This window comes from Monodon monoceros, unplaced genomic scaffold (genome assembly GCF_005190385.1).
Source record: "Monodon monoceros isolate NGI ecotype Baffin Bay Population unplaced genomic scaffold, NGI_Narwhal_1 Super_Scaffold_14, whole genome shotgun sequence".
Lineage (NCBI taxonomy): Eukaryota > Metazoa > Chordata > Mammalia > Artiodactyla > Monodontidae > Monodon > Monodon monoceros.
This window is the reverse complement of record NW_021703770.1, coordinates 73,624,352-73,642,658: the sequence shown is the minus strand read 5'-3', so window position 1 is coordinate 73,642,658 and position 18,307 is coordinate 73,624,352. Positions and strand designations below refer to the sequence as shown.

The 18,307-nt window shown below is 45.4% G+C and overlaps 1 protein-coding gene across 2 annotated transcripts in view; it reads right to left on the bottom strand.

Moving 5' to 3' along the window:
* Positions 1-18,258, bottom strand: part of RB1CC1 (RB1 inducible coiled-coil 1) — a 60,213-nt gene extending 41,955 nt beyond the window's left edge. For both annotated transcript variants that reach the window (XM_029222603.1, XM_029222604.1), the window contains exons 1-2: positions 18,025-18,258; positions 733-846 (exon numbers count right to left, since the gene is read on the bottom strand). The gene's annotated coding sequence lies outside the window, so the exon portion shown is untranslated. The remainder of the gene's footprint in view (positions 1-732; positions 847-18,024) is intronic.
* Positions 18,259-18,307: the final 49 nt, after the last annotated feature.

Below are 18,307 nucleotides of genomic sequence, written 5' to 3'. Positions count from 1 at the left end.
TAACTTCTATCATAAAGAAAAATAATTTGTTCTGAGGAAGAAAGAAGGCAGTAGTTAGAACAGTTTGGTGTATATTTCACACTGTTCTCATGGACCACCCTACATTAAGAAGAAAAACAAAAATTAAAAATTTGGTCCAACATCATCCTAACTCCAAAAGTTCTTCCCCTGCTTCTACCTTGTAACAATGAAAAACTCTTAAGGTTAAACTTACTAACAGCAAACAAGAAGAGCCACCACTTGCAATAGGAGGGAAAGAGTCAGTCCCTATTCCTTCCACCAGGTGCCTCTTACTCTGAGTTCCACCTCCACGCTGAGTTAGAAACACTTCACGTAAGAAACTCTGGCCCTTACAGTGGAACAGCAGAAAGTGCACAGGTCTGGAAATCAGAATATTTATAACAACCCTGCCATCACCTAGTTGTCCAAGTCAAAACCCCATATATAAAATAAAGCTTCCTCATCTATAAATAAAAGGGACAGATGTCAAGAGCTAGCGTTTTATTTTTAACAACTGGAGGTAAAAATCCCCAATAGCAATGTAAGTGATGAAAGATGACAAATACATTTCCAGAAACTAGTAGTTATCTTTCTTTATGCTCTCTCCACATGAACTTAGAGCAGATGAGGGAAGAAAAAAGCAAATAAGGCTTTAAAATTAATGTTTCCAAAATCGCTATTTTAAATGCATTAGATCAAAACTCCGTTATAAAGGCAGGAACTGTGACTTACCGTCAGGCACTGTGAAAAGGATTACCACTTTCTTAAAGAGCAGATTAAAAGTGGCTTATGTTTGCTTTGCTTGATATTGGCAACTGAATGGCATTACTGGTTAAACTCAGTGAACTGGAAAAGAAAAATTTCTGATTATAGAGAGAAATAATTCAATGTGACTACAAAAAACGGTTAAGTGCTCTTCCTTTTAACATTACCTTCTGAAAGAGTAATCTCTACTCAGCTTCTCTTCCTACCTGCACATTCACTGAACCACAAGCATATGACCTTGACCTACACCACTGCATTAAAAAGACACCAAACAAAAGTCCCCAAAGAACTCCCCAACACTGTCAAAGCGTACAGCCATTTTTCAGTCCTTAAAATATAACGGCCCCACTACTTGCATGCTTAACTGTTTCGGTTTCTTCTTTTGTAAGACAGGAATAAAATGGTGCCCGTAGCACTGGGCCTCTGAGGCAGCCCCTCGGCTTCCCCAAGTCCCCTTGCACGCGGGCGGAGCCTGTGATCTGCTTTAACCACTGAGATTCGGCCAAGGTGATGGGGTGTCACTTACATGATGGCTACTCAGGACCATGACCTCCCTCCTGCCAGCTTCCATGGAATGCGCTGTCATAGGGAGAGGCTCACGTGGCAAGAAACCGAAGCCAACAGCCAGCAAGAAGCTGAGGGCATCAGTCCGACAGCCTGCGAGGAACCACCGGTTCTTGACAACCACAGCGAGCTCTCGGAAGCGGATCATTCCTGCTGAGCCTCAGACAAGACCCCGCCCGGGCTGAGACCTTCACTGGAGTCTTGTGAGAGACCGTGAAGCAGAGGATCCCGCCGAGCCGTGCCCACAAACGTGGAATAATACGTCTGTGCTGTTTTAAACAGCGAAGATCGTGGTAGTTGTTCCTCAGCGACAGGTAGCGCGGCAGCCCACCACAGGCCCACAGGACAGCGGTGGGCAGGGCCGCCGCCATCCTGCCTGGGCCCCTCGTCCTCCTAGGCCACCTCCCTAGCGCTCGGCTGGGACCTCACCGCCCCCCCGGGGCTGCAGAGGCACCACTGCCGGCCACCGAACCCAGCCTGAACCACTCCCTGGCCCCAAGTTCTCTACACAACCCCTCTCGAATCCGCTCTGCCACCTGAAACTCTGTTCATTTTTCGCTTCTCTTTGTTGATGGAACCGACATTCACCCACTCTCACGTGCTGCCCTAGATCTTCCGTCTTCCTCACAGATCCATAAACGTCGGTAACGATCCACGTCTGCTTGGTTCTGACGCAACATCTACGCTACCTACCCCTGTTCCTGTGGCTACCCAAGCCCTCGCTGACTCTGGACTTTCTCAACCGGCTCCCCACCTCCTTGACCCCACCCCCACCCCCGCATATACCCTCCCACCACCCTCAGGGAGGCCGTTCTCAACCCGGGTGGTCAGGCACTTCTGCTCCGGGACACCAACCAGGGTCAGGATGACCTTAACAGCAGCGGCCACCGTTTACCAGTATTTACTATGTCCCAGGCGACTGCTCTAAACGCTTTAGTAAATGAAACGTTTTCATTGGATCCTCACAAGAATGCTTTACAGTAGATACTACCATCATCCTCACTTTATAGACAAGGAAACTAAGAATTACGGGCTTCAGTAATGTCACAGGGTAATGAGTGAGGACTCAAACCCAGACAGTCCAATTCCGTCTTCTCAGGTCTCTAACCACAATGATAACACCCAGGAAAACAGCAGACGCTGCGTGGCTTCTTCCTCTCCACCCGCAGCCTCCCCACCGCTTCCCACCCCTCCCCAGCTTGTCACTCCCAGATACCACCCTGCCTACCTTCCTGAACAAAACTAGCCCTTTCAAGTCTCTGAGCCTTCGTGAGGGCTGTTCCCCAGCCTAGAGCCTCCTTCCTTGGTCTGCTGTGATCACCCTCCCCCTGCCCGCCCCCCACCCCCCGCACACACAGTCTTTCACAGAGTTAATCACACAATCCTGCCATTAGCTGTGCTGACTATGTACTCCACGTGCACTTCTACGCTGCATACATTGTGATGTTTCTTTACAGAGTTCTCACCTCTACTGAACGGCAAGCTTCCTTAAAGCAAGGACCCTGTATTCCCGGGAACTGGCTCTAAAATACTCACTCAATAAAATGAATGATTGACCTTACACCAGCAAAGGACTTCATTATGAAGACTGCTAAGAAGTCACATACGTGGCACTGACCACAGGTTCTTTATCTCCACCAAGGATAAGTAAGGCTGCATTTCACCCACCACCACCACACTCGCCCCACTACCGATTATGGGTGATGCAACTACTCTACAAATGCAACCCCAGTGGCTCAGCCCAACTAAACAGATACCTAACTTACACGAAGAGATATGCTCCCGTTACACTACAGTAGAACCAAATCTTTTAATGAATAAAGGAAAGTGACTAGGAAGCCAACAGACTGAAGTGATAAATAAAGAGCTGATTATCAGGGCATCCCAAGCAGCAGAGCTGGGTCTCTGGGTAGTAATAAGCACGGTCCCCTGCCCACCCCTGTGGGGTTTGTAGTGTGACAGAAAAACATGTGAAAAATCACTGAAAGTTTAAGTGAGAATTTCATACCAGAACATTATCCAGACTATCTTGACTTATCTAAATTACTTGTCCATACCTTAATAATCATCCTTCCACACCATTACAAATACTTCATAAACATCAATATTGATGGCCAAAAAGCATTCCAACCTGTGAATTCACCACAGTCTATTTACTATCTCCACGTGTTTGTTTTTTAATCTCACAGGTACACATTTGTTCTTATGCTTAGGATCATTCCCATGAAGTAGATCCTAGAAGTAAAACCGCTGGGTCAAAGCATCCAAAGATTTCAAGGCTGTTAGGCTTGCTTCTCTTACCAATTTATACTCCTCAGGCAATGCACCCAGTCAGCAAGGTCGCTAAACCCTTGCCATCACCCTGTTTTCAAATGCTTGCTAAGAGTATTTCATTATTTTACATGTAAACCCTGTCTCTGATTATTTGTGAGTTTGACTCTATTCATGCATAGGTTGCCTACTACGTACCATGCACTATGTTAGACGTGGGATGTAACAGTAAATAAGACCAGCACAGTCCCAGAACTTCTGTGAACCTCAATTACCAGAAAAAATGGAAACTCATCTTATCCAGTGAGCTTAAAAATTAAGCAACACGATATATATATAAACATCCAATGCAATGCCTAAGACAAGCACTCGAGAAACGTACTCAACATTAGATTCTGTAGATTCTGTACATTCAAGGGCTGAGCATTGAAGATACAGAAACAATGAAAAAAAATGTTAACATCTGCCGCCAGGAAAAGTAAGCAGAATGACCATAATCGCAACACTGTCTAAGAAGTATGTAGAGAGTGATAGGGAAACAGGAAAGGCACTCAGATTGACAAGAAAAGAGTAGCCAGAGGGTGCATCCCTAGGAAAAGGATGCAGACCTGAGCTGTTATCAAGAGAGGAAACTAGAGATAAGCAGGGGATCACATGACTGCAGTCAATGAAGATTTCATGGATAAAAGGGCGAATTAGTTAAAAAATGTCAGTGAATGCACAAACTTTATCTTACAGGTGAAGAGGAGCCATCTTGTTTCACGACAGATTATATAGCTGAAGTGTGTGACTAAAACAGAAGTATAATAACACTGGTGGTGGAGATGACTCATTCATTCACTCACTCATTCATTCATTCATTCATTCATCCAAATCCACCCAATGCCTATGAACTTAGGCGCCAGGACTGGGAATTTTGTGAACAGAACAGATACGGTCTTTGCCCTGATGGAGTCCACCGTCTTGAGGGAGAAGAAGGCATCAAACAAGAAGAAAGCAAACATGATGTAAGTTGTGATGATTACAATGAACGAAGAATAGGCAGGAAGGAGGACCTACTTTAGGTTGGGGTGATGGCAGCAGGCCTCTGTGTGGGTCCATTTAGACAGGGTCGCAGGGGGTGAGAGGAAGCCTGTCCTGGGAAGGTAGGGAAAGCACTACAGGAAGACACAACATTTCTCTGAGACTAAACATAAAGTCTTTATAATAATCACTATATTATTCTAAGTTGTCTTTTTGTTTCCTTTTCAATATTATTTACCTTTTTTGTTTTGACGTAGTTTCACACATAAGAAAAAAGGTAACAAAAATAGTACAAAAAACTCCCTTCTGCCCTTTGCCCAGATTCACCCACTGTGCTCCACTGCTTTACCATTTGGACCAGTTCATGCTACGTGCACGGTTTTCTTTCTTTCTTCCTCTCTCTCTTTAGATACATATAAATATTAGATATATTTTTTCTAAACTATGAGAGTAATCTGAAGACAGAATAGAATGTCTCTTTATCCATAAATATTTCAGAATGTGTATTTCCTAACAGCAAGGATTTTCTTGTACATAATCAAAGTACCTTTATCAAATCACTGATCACTACTGTTTATCTAATCCACAGTCAATATTCAAATTACTGCCCCAATAATATTCTTTAAAGTTTTTTTCTCCCAATACAGGATCCAACTCAGGACCATGTGTGGCATTTAGCTGTAAATTCTATTTAATCTCCTTCCATCTGGAACACTCCATCTTTCCTTTTCCTTTTCACGACCTCACTCTCAATCAGGAGCATCAGAGATTAGCGACCGACCTCAGTGTCGCTGCCCTCCTCCACAACACCTGCAGCAAACGAGAGAAACTGAGAAGCTGCAGCAGCTCCTGTGTCCTTCAAACAAACACCAGTCTTCTTTGGGCGCCCGCCCAAAGCCGCAGCTCAACCTGTGACCCGCAGTCATTCACAACACCGACAAAAACCTGAACAAAACTTATCTGAGACTGAGCCTGTCTGCACACCTGATGAACAAGGTACCAATTTCAAGGACAGTTCTGATGTCAGTGGCTCTAGAACTCAGCAGAACTCCACTCCACTGTATCGGCACACTTAACCCCATCACTGCGCATTCAGCTCATTTCAACAGCTCCGAAGCCCACCCACCCCGACAGGATGTCCCATGTTTTCATCCCCTGACTATGGTTTACAGCCATCAAACCAGCAGCGTGAACCAGAGCCCCCTTCTGAATCTTCACTCCGCACTCTCACCGTCAGCCCGCACCAAGGGCCTCCCCTGAACAGTGTGCAGAAAACCCAGCTGGCGAGGCCAGTCATCATTCCCGGGGTCCACAGCACTGAGGGGCTGCGTGCAAATGTCAGGCTGCTGGCTGCCAGGACCACAGATGCTATTTATCCCGCTGTCCTGAGGAGACGGCACCTGAAATCATCATTGCTGGTGCTTATAGGGTGCACCATATGCGGTCATCAGGCTCAGCATCACTTCACTCACTTTACACAACACGTAAGATACCTATAGTATTACTGTCCCCCTCTGCAGATGAACAAAAAGACTCAGGCAGAAACGTAGTAAATAAACGTTCCAGGGCCTTGAACCCAGGTCAATGAATAACATTCATTCAATAAAAATTCACCTGAGACTCTAGTACATCCTAGGCATTTTCTTGGCTTTGGGAATAAAGAGAAAACAATATGATAAAATTGCCTTCTCTCATAAAGCTTACATCTTAGTGGGCAACATGAAAATTTTATATCTAAACACAAACTCCATGATATCTACTTTCAGAAAGAACAGCGAAAGAAGAAGAAGAAAAAGCACATTATTTTTAAGTAAAAGCAATTCCAACATCTACGCTAGCTCTTTTCTGTTTTATTCCTTCAACTGTGTGTACAGCTGGGAAACACGGCATCAGTCCCAATCCCCAGAGGAAATGGGGAATGAAGATGTGTGTCTGGCCTCCAGGAGCAGCCAGAGACTACAGGCCAGCCACGGGACGCTAGGTGAGGAAGCCTCAGTTACAACTCTGCCCGACGACTCGGGTAAGCCCCAGGGCGCCATACTCTGTGCTGCGGCAGAGAGGGCAGCACGGAGCCTCCCTCGACCCCGTGGTGGGCACCACCAGAGCTCAGCTCCTGGAACCCTTCCAGACTCCCCTCCGCGCAGATCGGCCTCTGTCTGCTTTTCATCTTAATGTGTATCCTTTCACTATAATAGAACCGTAACCATAAGCACAGCACTTTCCTGAATTCTGTGAGCTTGGGGAACGCCAGACTTTGCAGTCAGCTGGTCCGAAGTGAGGGTGGTCCTGGGCACCACCAAACCTGTGGCTGGTATCCCAAGTGAGAGCGGTCTTGTGAGGACCCCTCCATCTAAGTCCAGATTCGACCAAACCACGCACTTTCCTGGTGGTGCAGTGGTTAAGAATCCGCCTGCCAATGCAGGGGACACGGGTTCCAGCCCTGGTCCAGGAAGATCCCATATGCCACGGAGCAGCTAAACACATGCGCCACAGCTACTGAAGCCAACGCGCCTACAGCCCGTGCTCCACAACAAGAGAAGCCACCGCAGTGAGAAGCCCGCGCACCGCAAGGAAGAGCAGCCCCCGCTCGCCGCAACTAGAGAAAGCCGGCGGGCAGCAACGAAGACCCAGCGAAGACAAAAAATAAATACATTAATTAATTAACTAAAAAAAAAATCTATATAATACGATTCCTCTTTTTGGATGATAATAGCATTTTGGTTATAAAATAATAGTTGTAAAAAATAATTAGTTCTAAAAAAATTCATGTGTAAAATGATATTTGAAATGTTCTAAAATAGTCTAGCAAAAGCAAATTTAAGAAGGAAGAAAGAGAGGGAGGGAGGGGAGAGTTTAGCTAGACAGGGGGATAGATAAGATTGGCAAAATACTGGTAATCGTTAAAGCACACAAGACATTCAGCATTCATATATTATAGGTGGGAATCCACTATAAATAATTATGACCTTCCTGAAAAGCAACCGGTGTTCCTGGGATAGGTAAGTAAAAGTTTAATAAACACACACCTCTCTCATCTCAAAAGCAGAGATAATACCTTCCTTGCAGAGCTATCGGGGGCATATCTGTTCTTCAAAATTTCCAAGATCAAAGTAGTGAGACAAGGGGAAGTGAGGGGGGGAAACATACATGAAGCAAGATTGGCCATGAGATAACTACTGAACAAAATGACACTTACATATGCCTGTGCAAGGGTTACACGCACACCAGAAATTATGAACCTGATCTCCCACCGTTCATGCTGGACAAAAACTCAATTCCTCCCACACCTTTTGGTCATCCTTTCTCATGTTGATGGATACAAGTCACTGAAACACTTTTGGAGCAGCCTTTCACTGTGGTAAGACAGAGCTAAGAAATTTTCTTTTCCATAATTTCTCCAAGGCAGTCTTCATCCCACTTTCAAGTAAGTCTGGACCCAGCATCTCCTATCAGCTCTCAGCATATCATATTCGCAGCCAATCCATGAAAATGAGCAAAATATACAAATAATGCCTGTACAGAGGGACTCTGTGGCCACTGTGTCCACGGAAAGGCATAAATATTATGCTTCACTACCTAAAAGGAACAGTAACAACTGCCAGTGAAGTGAAAATCCTAACTTCCTACAAGTGAGCATAAATATACAGAAACACACAGACCAAACTTCCATTGTGCACCAACACCTGATCCATATACAGTATGAAGGTCAGTCCAGGCTTTCTTATTCTCAAACTACAGACAGGAAAAATGAAATTACTTCTGAGCTAAGAGTTCCCCAAACCTGTCACTGCCCTGAGAGGAAAGACGCCCTGGACGACACCCACAGTACCGACCTACTCGAGGGAGGTTCTATAAGGTAAATTTTGTGTACATGGAAACAGACAAAATTGAGTCTCTGTCCTGAAGGGTGTACCATCTTGCAGGGGTAACAAGCAAGATGTAACTAACAATTCAAAGAGCCAGATGTGAAATAAACAGTAAACGAGAAAGATGTTCGTGACTCTCAGGCAAGCACTCTGTCCCAGTCCAAGCCAAGGCGTATCATAGAGACCCCTGCTTTTCCACTACTTGCATTTCCTCATAAAGCTGCCTGATCTCAAGTTCTCTCTCCTTTACCTTAGCTCCTCTAAGACTAAAGTCCTTTAAAACAATCTATTTCTATCTTGAGCTGTAACTTCAACCTTGTATGACTAATTTTTAGGTGGTCATGTCACGGCTTCACAGCAAGCTAAGTTTGTTTGGTAGAGGAAAGATTTTATTTCTACATTTAATTTTATTTTTTTCATAATCTGCAGACTGGACACAATAATAAGGGAATGGAAATAAGAATCTGTATGTGAGCGAAATAAAAGCTCTGGTCAGATTCTAACTGAAAAGTATGGGTTATAAAATTAAATGTTCTAAAAAGGGTAACAGAATGATCAAAATATATTTACTCATGCTAATATTTTAAATTATTTTAAAAGAAATGTCATAAGACCTATATAAAGACCAATTTTGTTTAATCTAAATCAAAGTTATAAAATTTTACTGAGTTACATCTTCTCCAGCCAATCCATGAGCCACATGGCTTCACTGTCAAGTAAACAGAGTTAAAAACAAAAAAAACCCCAACGTCCTCATCAGTACACATCCATCTGAATTTCTATTTCCTAACCTGTAAAGTAGGGATATTAGCAATACCTGCCTCATACTGCTTTTGTAGAAAACAAGTAAAATAATGCCCACAAAAGAGCATATTCAGCACACTGCCAACTCCACAGTAAATACTCCAAAATGCTGCCTAGGGACAGGAAATATCTTGTGACATAACACAAAGTACTCAAGATTATCTGTTGAATGAATAGGTCCTCACAAACAAAAACTCCACTACTAGCAAAGCAGAGTTCAAATAGTAACTGAGAGAGATCACATCGAAGTAGCTAATTTTTGGTAGTTTCTTTAGCAGCCAACATATTCCAAGGTTCCTTAATAAAAAAACAAAACAGTAATAATCACCTCAACCTTAAACATATCCTTCTCTTTATAACTACCCCTCCTACCCACCTCTTTGTTTTTACCAGTGGTGATCAGTTTGGTTTAACATGTCTTATGTGAACAAGTACTCCCTGGCACAGACCTAACAGCCCCAAGTCTGTGCGCCCCTCTGTCCATTTTACTCCCAGGAAGCGATCTAACTCAGCACTGCTACTGCACACCTGGGCCAACAGCCTAGCTCAGCTCCTTCTACCCGCAGCAGTCATGTCAAAGCCATCCTGGAGGACATCACCAACTACGCAATCTTGGTCTCATTTTAATGTCACTGTACTTCTCCCCAAACTAAAAACGCCTGATAACATCAACGCAATCATCTAAGTTCCTTGGACTAACATTCCAGCATCGCCTTTCTACAGCTCGCTACATAAAGCTGCACACCGTTTCCGCTGACCTCCTGAACAGGGAGGAATAAGCTTCACCTTTTGTGCCCTGGCTCCTATCATTTCACTGCCTCCATTTTTAAGCAAAGAGGTCAAAGACATCCTTCCTTACATGCAATTAATTATAAAGTACCAGCACAGAAGCCAACTGCTGCTGAAGGAATTACAAACTAACTTTATGTGCCTCATATAAAATATAAGCTTAGTTCATAATGTAACATTACTTTCCACCCGTCAAGATTTTCTAAAATTTGCCATGTCTTTTTATATAAACTTTTTCATAATTTCTACAAGATGAAATCATACTCAGTATTACACAAGTTAACACAACGCAATTCTAAATTAAAACCAAAGGGTCAGGGGCTTCCCTGGTGGCGCAGTGGCTAAGAATCCACCTGCCAATGCAGGGGACACGGGTTCAATCCCTGGTCCGGGAAGATCCCACATGCCGCGGAGCAACTAAGCCCGTGCGCCACAACTACTGAGCCTGCGGGCTATAGCCTGCGAGCCACAACTACTGAACCCGCGTGCCACAACTACTGAGCCCACGTGCCACAACTACTGAAGCCCGTGCACCTACAGCCCGTGCTCCGCAACGAGAAGCCACCGCAGTAGAAGCCCGCACACCGCAACAAAGAGTAGCCCTCGCTCGCCGCAACTAGAGAAAGCCTGCACGCAGCAACGAAGACCCAATGCAGCCAAAAATAAAAATAAATTTTTTAAAAAAAGAAAGAAAATAAGCCAATATTAGATTTAAAAAAAAAATCAAATGATTAGTAACTCAACCACTGACACAAAATTTTCTTAAAATTATGTGGCCCTTTGCATAAACACTGTCTTTAGTTTCTGTCGGTTGAGAATACAACTTACCAGCCTGCTGTACATATACTGAGACACTGTAGGAAAGAACATCGATCAAAACACATCAGACATACTATAACAGCAATTAAAACTAGGATTCTGGCCCATTAATAGATAACACATGGAACAGAAGAGATTCAAACATATCTTTAAACACATACACACACATACACAATAGGAGAAATCCAAACTGAGAGAAAGTAAAAACTGTTCAAACAAAGTATTATACTAAATGGCTATCCACAGCATGCAGAAAAACAAAGTCTATTTAAATACCATTTTTACACTTCAGATTACTATTAATGATTAATGAATAAAACTGCTGACAAGGTAACAGTGAGCACACTGGCACAGTTCTGACAAGAATATAAATTGGTATACCTTTTAAGGAGATTTAATCTGGCGATATGCACCAAAATTTTAAATGTGCAAACCAGAAATTCCACTTCTTGAAAGGTATCGGAAGCAGATAACCAGGCAAGTGTAGAAAGGTATATATTCAATGATTTCCATTACACCGTTATTAACAATGAAACATCAGAACAATGAGTATCATAGGTGCCGGTCAAATAAACTACAGTTCAACTATATAATGTGACATTACTCAGACATTTTAAAATGTTCATTAGATCTAGACCCATCGATTAGTGATATATTTATCATTTAGTTACAGAAGGCAAGTTACAGAATATATCATGTGATTCTGTTTGTGGATTTTATTTTTATTTTATTAACTAATACTGAGGGACATATACGCAGACACAAGCATTAAAAAAGTTTGGAACAACTTAACATCAAAGTTTTTAACAAAGGCTATCTCTGGATGCAGGACTTTCACACTCTCTGGTGTCTTTAAAATCACATTTATAATCTGAGGTTAAAAATACTTGCTTCCATTTCGAAAAAGAAAAAAAGACAACACTCTACACGTTCCAAAGAAATAAAGGACCTGAAGATACTGCCCTATAAGAGCTGGTCCAGCTAAGAGACAAGACAACCCTCCCCACCTGCTGGTCCCAGGCTGGCCCCCAATCGGGGCCCCAGGGGGACCCACCCCGCTTACTTTGCACACTTCCCTAGATGGCCATTCAAGTTTCATTCACTGTCTTGATGTGCACATAAGAGGGAGAACTGTGAAAAGAACGTGAGATCACGAGTCAGAAGACCTACATGCAAGTCCCGCCCGCACTACCGACTGTGTGATGCCGATGGACCTCAACTAACCTGAATTGTTCTGATACAAAAAGGAAGGAGACTCCCCAACTCACAGGTTGTGAGAATGCAGAGAAGAATATACACAGGAGGGTTATGCAAACCGAGTGCAAGACAGTTAACTCTCCCAGACCTCCGTCCTCAGCTCAGGACCAGCGCCTGGCCGCTGCTGTCTCCAGTCAGAAACCACACTGTTCCTCAAACTCAACACGTCTACATCTCAACTCAGTGCTTTTCCTTTAAAGCTATTCCCTAAGTTCTTTTGCGAACAAAACGATGGTTCTCCTGCTACCCAAGACTTCAGTTATTTCTGTCTAAATCCTATCCCTCTTCCCCTTTATAATCGAACCCCTCATTCTCCAACGACATAACCCTTCTTTCAGAGCCTGGAAGCTCTCCTCATCCGGCTCCAGCCCTTCCTGAACACGCCCTCCACTTACAACACTGCGGGCAACGCCACCTCGCCCCTCCACCCCGGAGCCTCACTGTTGCCAGAGCAGCTGGCACACCAGCGGCCCACCGTGCCCCGCCGTCTGTGACCTGGGTGCAGGACCCGGTTGTGTACACAGACAGTCTCCCCGAACTTCATCTTCTGCCTGCCCCGTCAAACGTGTGAAGCCACAGCTCTGGCCTAAAGCTAGATTCGCAGGAAAACGGCAAGAGCCACCTGTATGTATCTGAGTGCCAGCTCCCACGCTCAGTGCACCTCTTCACATCAGTTTATGAACTGAAATCATACCTTCTGCAGAGTGTATGAGAGGGATAGCAATAATGCATTTCAGATTATGGTGTAAGGAATATAATAAAAGCTTCTAAAATGGTGCCAATTGTAATTTTAAGTAATCTTCAACATTCTAGGACTTCATAATCAACCCCAGTTTGTCTTTCTTAAAAGTATCTCCAGCTACTCTCCTACACGAAACCCACACTCTCACTTTATCTATACATAGTCTTACCAGATAAAATACTCGCCCCCATTTCGTCTCATCTGAACTTTATTCATCCAACTGTGATCAAAAGCCCTTCTGGGTACTTCCCTGGTGGTCCTGTGGTAAAAAAAAAAATCCACCTTGCAATGCAGAGGACGCGGGCTCGATCCCTGGTAACAAAGATCCCACATGCCGCAGGGCAACTAAGCCCACTGTGTCACAACTACTGAGCCCGCGTGCCGCAAACTACAGAGCCCACGTGCCACAACCAGCGGGAGAAAATCTGCAGGCCGCAACTAGAGAGAAGTCTGTGCACTGCAACTAAGACCTGAGGCAGCCAAAAATAAATAAAATAAATAATTTTTTTTAAAAAGCCCTTCTGGGAAGTCTTCCCTAGTCACAGGTGGCCCACAGTCTTCCCTTCCCTGCCTTGAACTAACAGAGCTCTTCACTAACTATCAAGTGGTGTGAATTATCTTATTGGTGGGGGGGATAATCTCACATCATGAAAGGACATCTGTTTCTTCTGGATCCTCCTGGGATAAAGTCAGCTATAAATGAGGGGGAAAGGAGAGACATATTTTTAAAAATACTGATTCTGCTGCATTTATTCCCAGACATACAGGTGTTACAATTGTACTTTCATGCCCATAAAAACAAGAAAGCATCTCTCATACTCACGAAAAACAGTGTCTATCATTTATCATTGGAGATTAATTTGTAATTTCCTCTTTGAGAGATTACCACCACCATGATCAGGTCAGTCACTCCAGCTTACTGTCAACCGGTCTAATCCATTCAAAACTCAGAATCAGCTTCCCTACTTGGGGAGACCAAGGGGAAAGCCCCAGACAACAACTCTGCCCCCCCAACTGAACAAAGCCAGTCATTATTCACCCTACTTTTATTGAACACCCGACATAAGCCAGACACTATGCCAGGTGCTGGGAGTACAAAGACCCTCAAGTTGCTTTCAAGTCTAGCAGAACACAGGAAATGTGGATGACGCTGGACAAGGTGGACCAAAAGCTTCATAAAGAACAAGGATTAGGAAAACTGGTTTGCAATTCTGCAAATTGTAATTCAGCAGGCGGACCTCAGTGAGGGCCACGGGTGCTACACCAATGAAACTAGTAATGTTCACCACAAATGGAGTTGTCCGGGTTACCCAGGGACTGCAAACTGGGCTTCAACCTCTCCAGATCAGATTTATTCCCATCTGATCCTCCTCTTTCTCTGCCAAGAAGAAAAGAAAAGGAGAAAAAGAAGGAAAGAAGAGTAGGTCAGCCATCTTCCTTACACTCCCCAAAAGAGAACCTTTCCATAAAGGCCCAGGGCGTCCTAAATGAATGCCTTGCCTGCAACTAGACGGGCCACCTGACTGAAGGGCAGCACAACAGACAAGAATGGAGGCAAGAGGAATACTCTCAGCAGTGTGGAGTAGGTGCTTCGGGTTTTTCCTACGTGTGCAGGAAGTACATGTCTATGTGTGGACAGTGTGGTTTCTCAAAAATGAGATAACATCGTGCATACGTGCAATTTGTTTCAGTTGAATAATATCACAGGAATCTTTCCATATCAGTACATATAAATGTATTACACACCGTGATGTCCTGACACTCATAAAAACTGCATAAAACACATGACTTAAAGATAATTTGGAATTGGAAATATTACTAAATACACAGTCTAAAAGATTAGTCCCAATAGAGAGTATCATTCGATTTCATCCTTAATACATTTAAAAAATTTTCATGTGTCATTTGATAGATTCTCAGAATAACCATTAAAATGAATTTAAGTCAGTCTGCTACAAAATAGCTCTGCGGCCTCCAAATATCAACCATGGAAGCCACAACCGTTTTTTCAGTATTAGTGTCATCGTGATGATGCTAAATCCAGGGCTGTGCGTGGTACAATTTTGAAATATCAATATCGACTTATGACACCTTCTTTAAATATGAATTGTTTAACTCTAAACTCTCACACAATAGTATCTACAGCAAAATTTTCTACTTCTATGCTTCAATTTATAATAGATCCTAAGAGTAAAGAAATGGAACCAAAACTATCTTTTACAGCAAATGTTGAATTAGTTTCATTCTATTAAACCAGGACTATATGTAAATATACAGCAATATCAAAAAAGGATGTGCACATCTGGAATTTGCAGTATAATGGCTAAAACAGCCATGGAAATATGAACAGGTACTGTACTGATGCGACTAACATTTCGATATTCTGCTGGTTACTAACCAGTTATGTGAGGCACATGAAGGAAAACATGATGCAAATAGTCCTGAACCAGCAACCAAAGGAGGGGGAGTCACCATTATTTCGTCTCTTAGCCAATAAAGTATGAGATTTCGACAGACAGCAAAATTGGGGGAGGGGGGCGGTTGCGGGGAGATACTGCGTAACCCTCTGGGTCCCCACTGGACGGCTGTGAAAGCAGACGCTAACCGACGGAGGAAGGGATCCTTGCAGCGCTCCAGCCCCGTACCTGCAGAGAGATTTAACCGAACAGCAACTTCACCGAGCCATGGAAGAAAGGCCCCCCCTCCCAGGGCCCTGCACAAGGGGTCCAGGTTACAGACAAATTAGCTTTACTAGGTCCCCAATATGGAAGAATCAGAGTCATGTAATAATGAGAATATGCATCCTTTTCATCACTACATAGAGACGGCAAGTACTCCAGTCTGCTCCCCCAGCACAGTGTCTGCTTCAGCATCTCGGAGCAGTCTGCGTTTGCAATTTATCTTCCTGAAAACTTCCGGTGTTTCACCATTTCCTACAACCTTGTATACAAAGCTTACATATAAAGTTCCTTTTGTTCACTGCTCGTGTTGCTGGAGCTAAAACTGGGTCCTGCTGGGGTTTAACATTTCACGAGCAAAGGAATGACTCTCAGCCCAAGCTGCTTCCCAGCTCTGCCAGGTTTACTGAACAAACCTCTGTGCCTTTGCACGTGGGGCTTAGAGTACGCTACCTTCCTTACTCAGAGCCCCGAAACCTGAGTATCTGTGGAGCCTCTGCTACCACCACACGCTCCTACTGGGCTCCCCTCCCTCGCCCCGCCCACCTCAGCAACCTTCTCCCCTTCCCTCGTATATGCCAAGGTCCTCAGAGCCTTTGCATTTACAATTCCTTCTTTCCCCAGACAGTCACACAGTCAGCTTCCTCACTTCTCTTGGGTCTTTCCTTCAGATTTCCAATTAATGCTTAAATAGTAATTAACTGTATACAGGACTTCAATTTTCTTTCGTTATAAAAGGCAAAAACAATATCGAACACATTCCTGTATTCCTTGCAGTAACTGGTTCAACGGTCTGCCTTGGTAAGGAAATACTAACCATCTAAATGAGTGTGCGTGGAAAGGGACTGCTAGATTTTTACCTGAGTTGCCTGAACCAGTATTTTCTGAACACAGAAAGCTTAACTGGGGTTACAGAACAGCATTACCTGAATGAGAAAATTTCACTACCCACTACTTTTTTTGAAGAGTTATATACAGCTGAAAAGTAAAGCATAGGGCAGGTGTTCAAACATTTGCTTGAATGCATGACAATTAAAGATAGTCTCAAAATCAGAGGCTAAATAAAAGCTCCTCAAGCTTACATAATAAAAATTTTAAGTTCAAAAGTGTGGCTTTTCAAAAACAAAGGTCTTGGGCCCTCTGCCCCTTCTGACTTAATGAATTTCATCTGCTAGGAGTCAAATCTGCCATGTGTTCTGACCTTGTGCTTGTTGGCAAGGGCCAGAAAAACACTATCCTCAGAGACGAGTTTCGCCTCCTCGCCTTCCCTGTCATCCAACATCACCATATAAGAATCAGGCCCCAAACTAACCCTGTGACTAACATAAAAGGTTCCAAACAGACGAAATAAAATTACTTTTTAAAACCGTGGTCTGAGTCCATGTCCGAGGTCCATCAACAGGCATTTGCCAACACAAACGTTTATCAACAGGAAGCATCTCTTTTCTAAAACTCTAGGTTTTAAACACAATATTAAACACAAAAATGTTGCTGAGAAAATGTGTTCACCCAGACCATATTCTACTGTTGCAGCATTAAAAACAGAAAGGAAAAAGAGATCTTCACCTCGCCAGCAAGGGTCTCCTTACGGATCGCGTCAGCCACATTCCTCAGTGGTCCCTGGCTGCCCCTCATAGTAACGTCAGGATCGGAAGCGCGCTGCTTATATCAAATACGGACATACAACGGCGAGATTCTTCATCAAACAGGCTGTCTGTCTGCTTAAGCTGAGTACCCTGCTCCTAAGCGGCTCACCTTCCCACCCTCGGGAGAAACCACACAAGCACCACCCACACACGAAAACCTAGAAACTATACAAAACGGCGGTTAGGCCCTGCTCCTGCGGCCCAAATCATTGCTCCCTGCCTGGCGGACGCTCTTCTCCGGCTTCGGGTCTCGCAGCAACGCGCCTCTTTATCAATAGCGGGCACCTGCGCCTACCCAGGGCCCCGCGGGGCGACTACACTTCAGACGGAGGGGACGCGGGCACGAAACCATCTACAACGAACGCAGCGCACGCGGCAGGCGGTGGGAGGCACGGCGGCGATGACCCCCCACGAGGGCCGTCCGGCTCCGGCCGCGGAAGCTGTGAAACCCGCACCCGCGCCTCGTCCCGCGCCCGCCCGCGGGGCAGCGGAGGCTGAGTCATTCCCGGGAGTAACTTTATCCGCATCGTGCCCTCGGGGAAGCCTCGCGCTCCGCTGCGGGACGGAGCCGCGTCTGGGACCCTCGCCCCGTCCGGCCTCCGAGCCTGACACCTCGGGGCCCAGCCCGGCGGCGGCGGCGGCGGCGAGGGTGCGTCCCTGGGCCCCGGCGCTCCCGACGCCGGCGGGAGGCACCGGGAGGCCGGGGCTGCACAGGCCCCCGCGGAGCCGCCCGCCCCCGCCTCCCCCGCCCGGGGACCCGCTCCCTGGGCCGCGCCCGAGGGGCAGGACGCCGCACTCACCGGGAAGCGCCTCCTCCTCCGCCGGCGGCAGCAGCAGGGCCCGCGGCTCCCGGCACCATCTTCCGCCGCCGCCTTGTCTTCGGCGGCTGCTACCAACCGTCCATCGGCGCCGCCAACCGACACAACCGCCGCGGCCGGGGCCGCCGCCTCTGGGCGGCGGGGACGGGCAGGCCCCTCGGCTCTGGGTCGGGGGCCGGGGGAGGGCGGGCCGCGGCCGATCAGAGCCGAGGGGCCGGGCGACGGGGAGCCGAGGCAGCGCCGGGTTCAGCAGGGCCGCGGACAC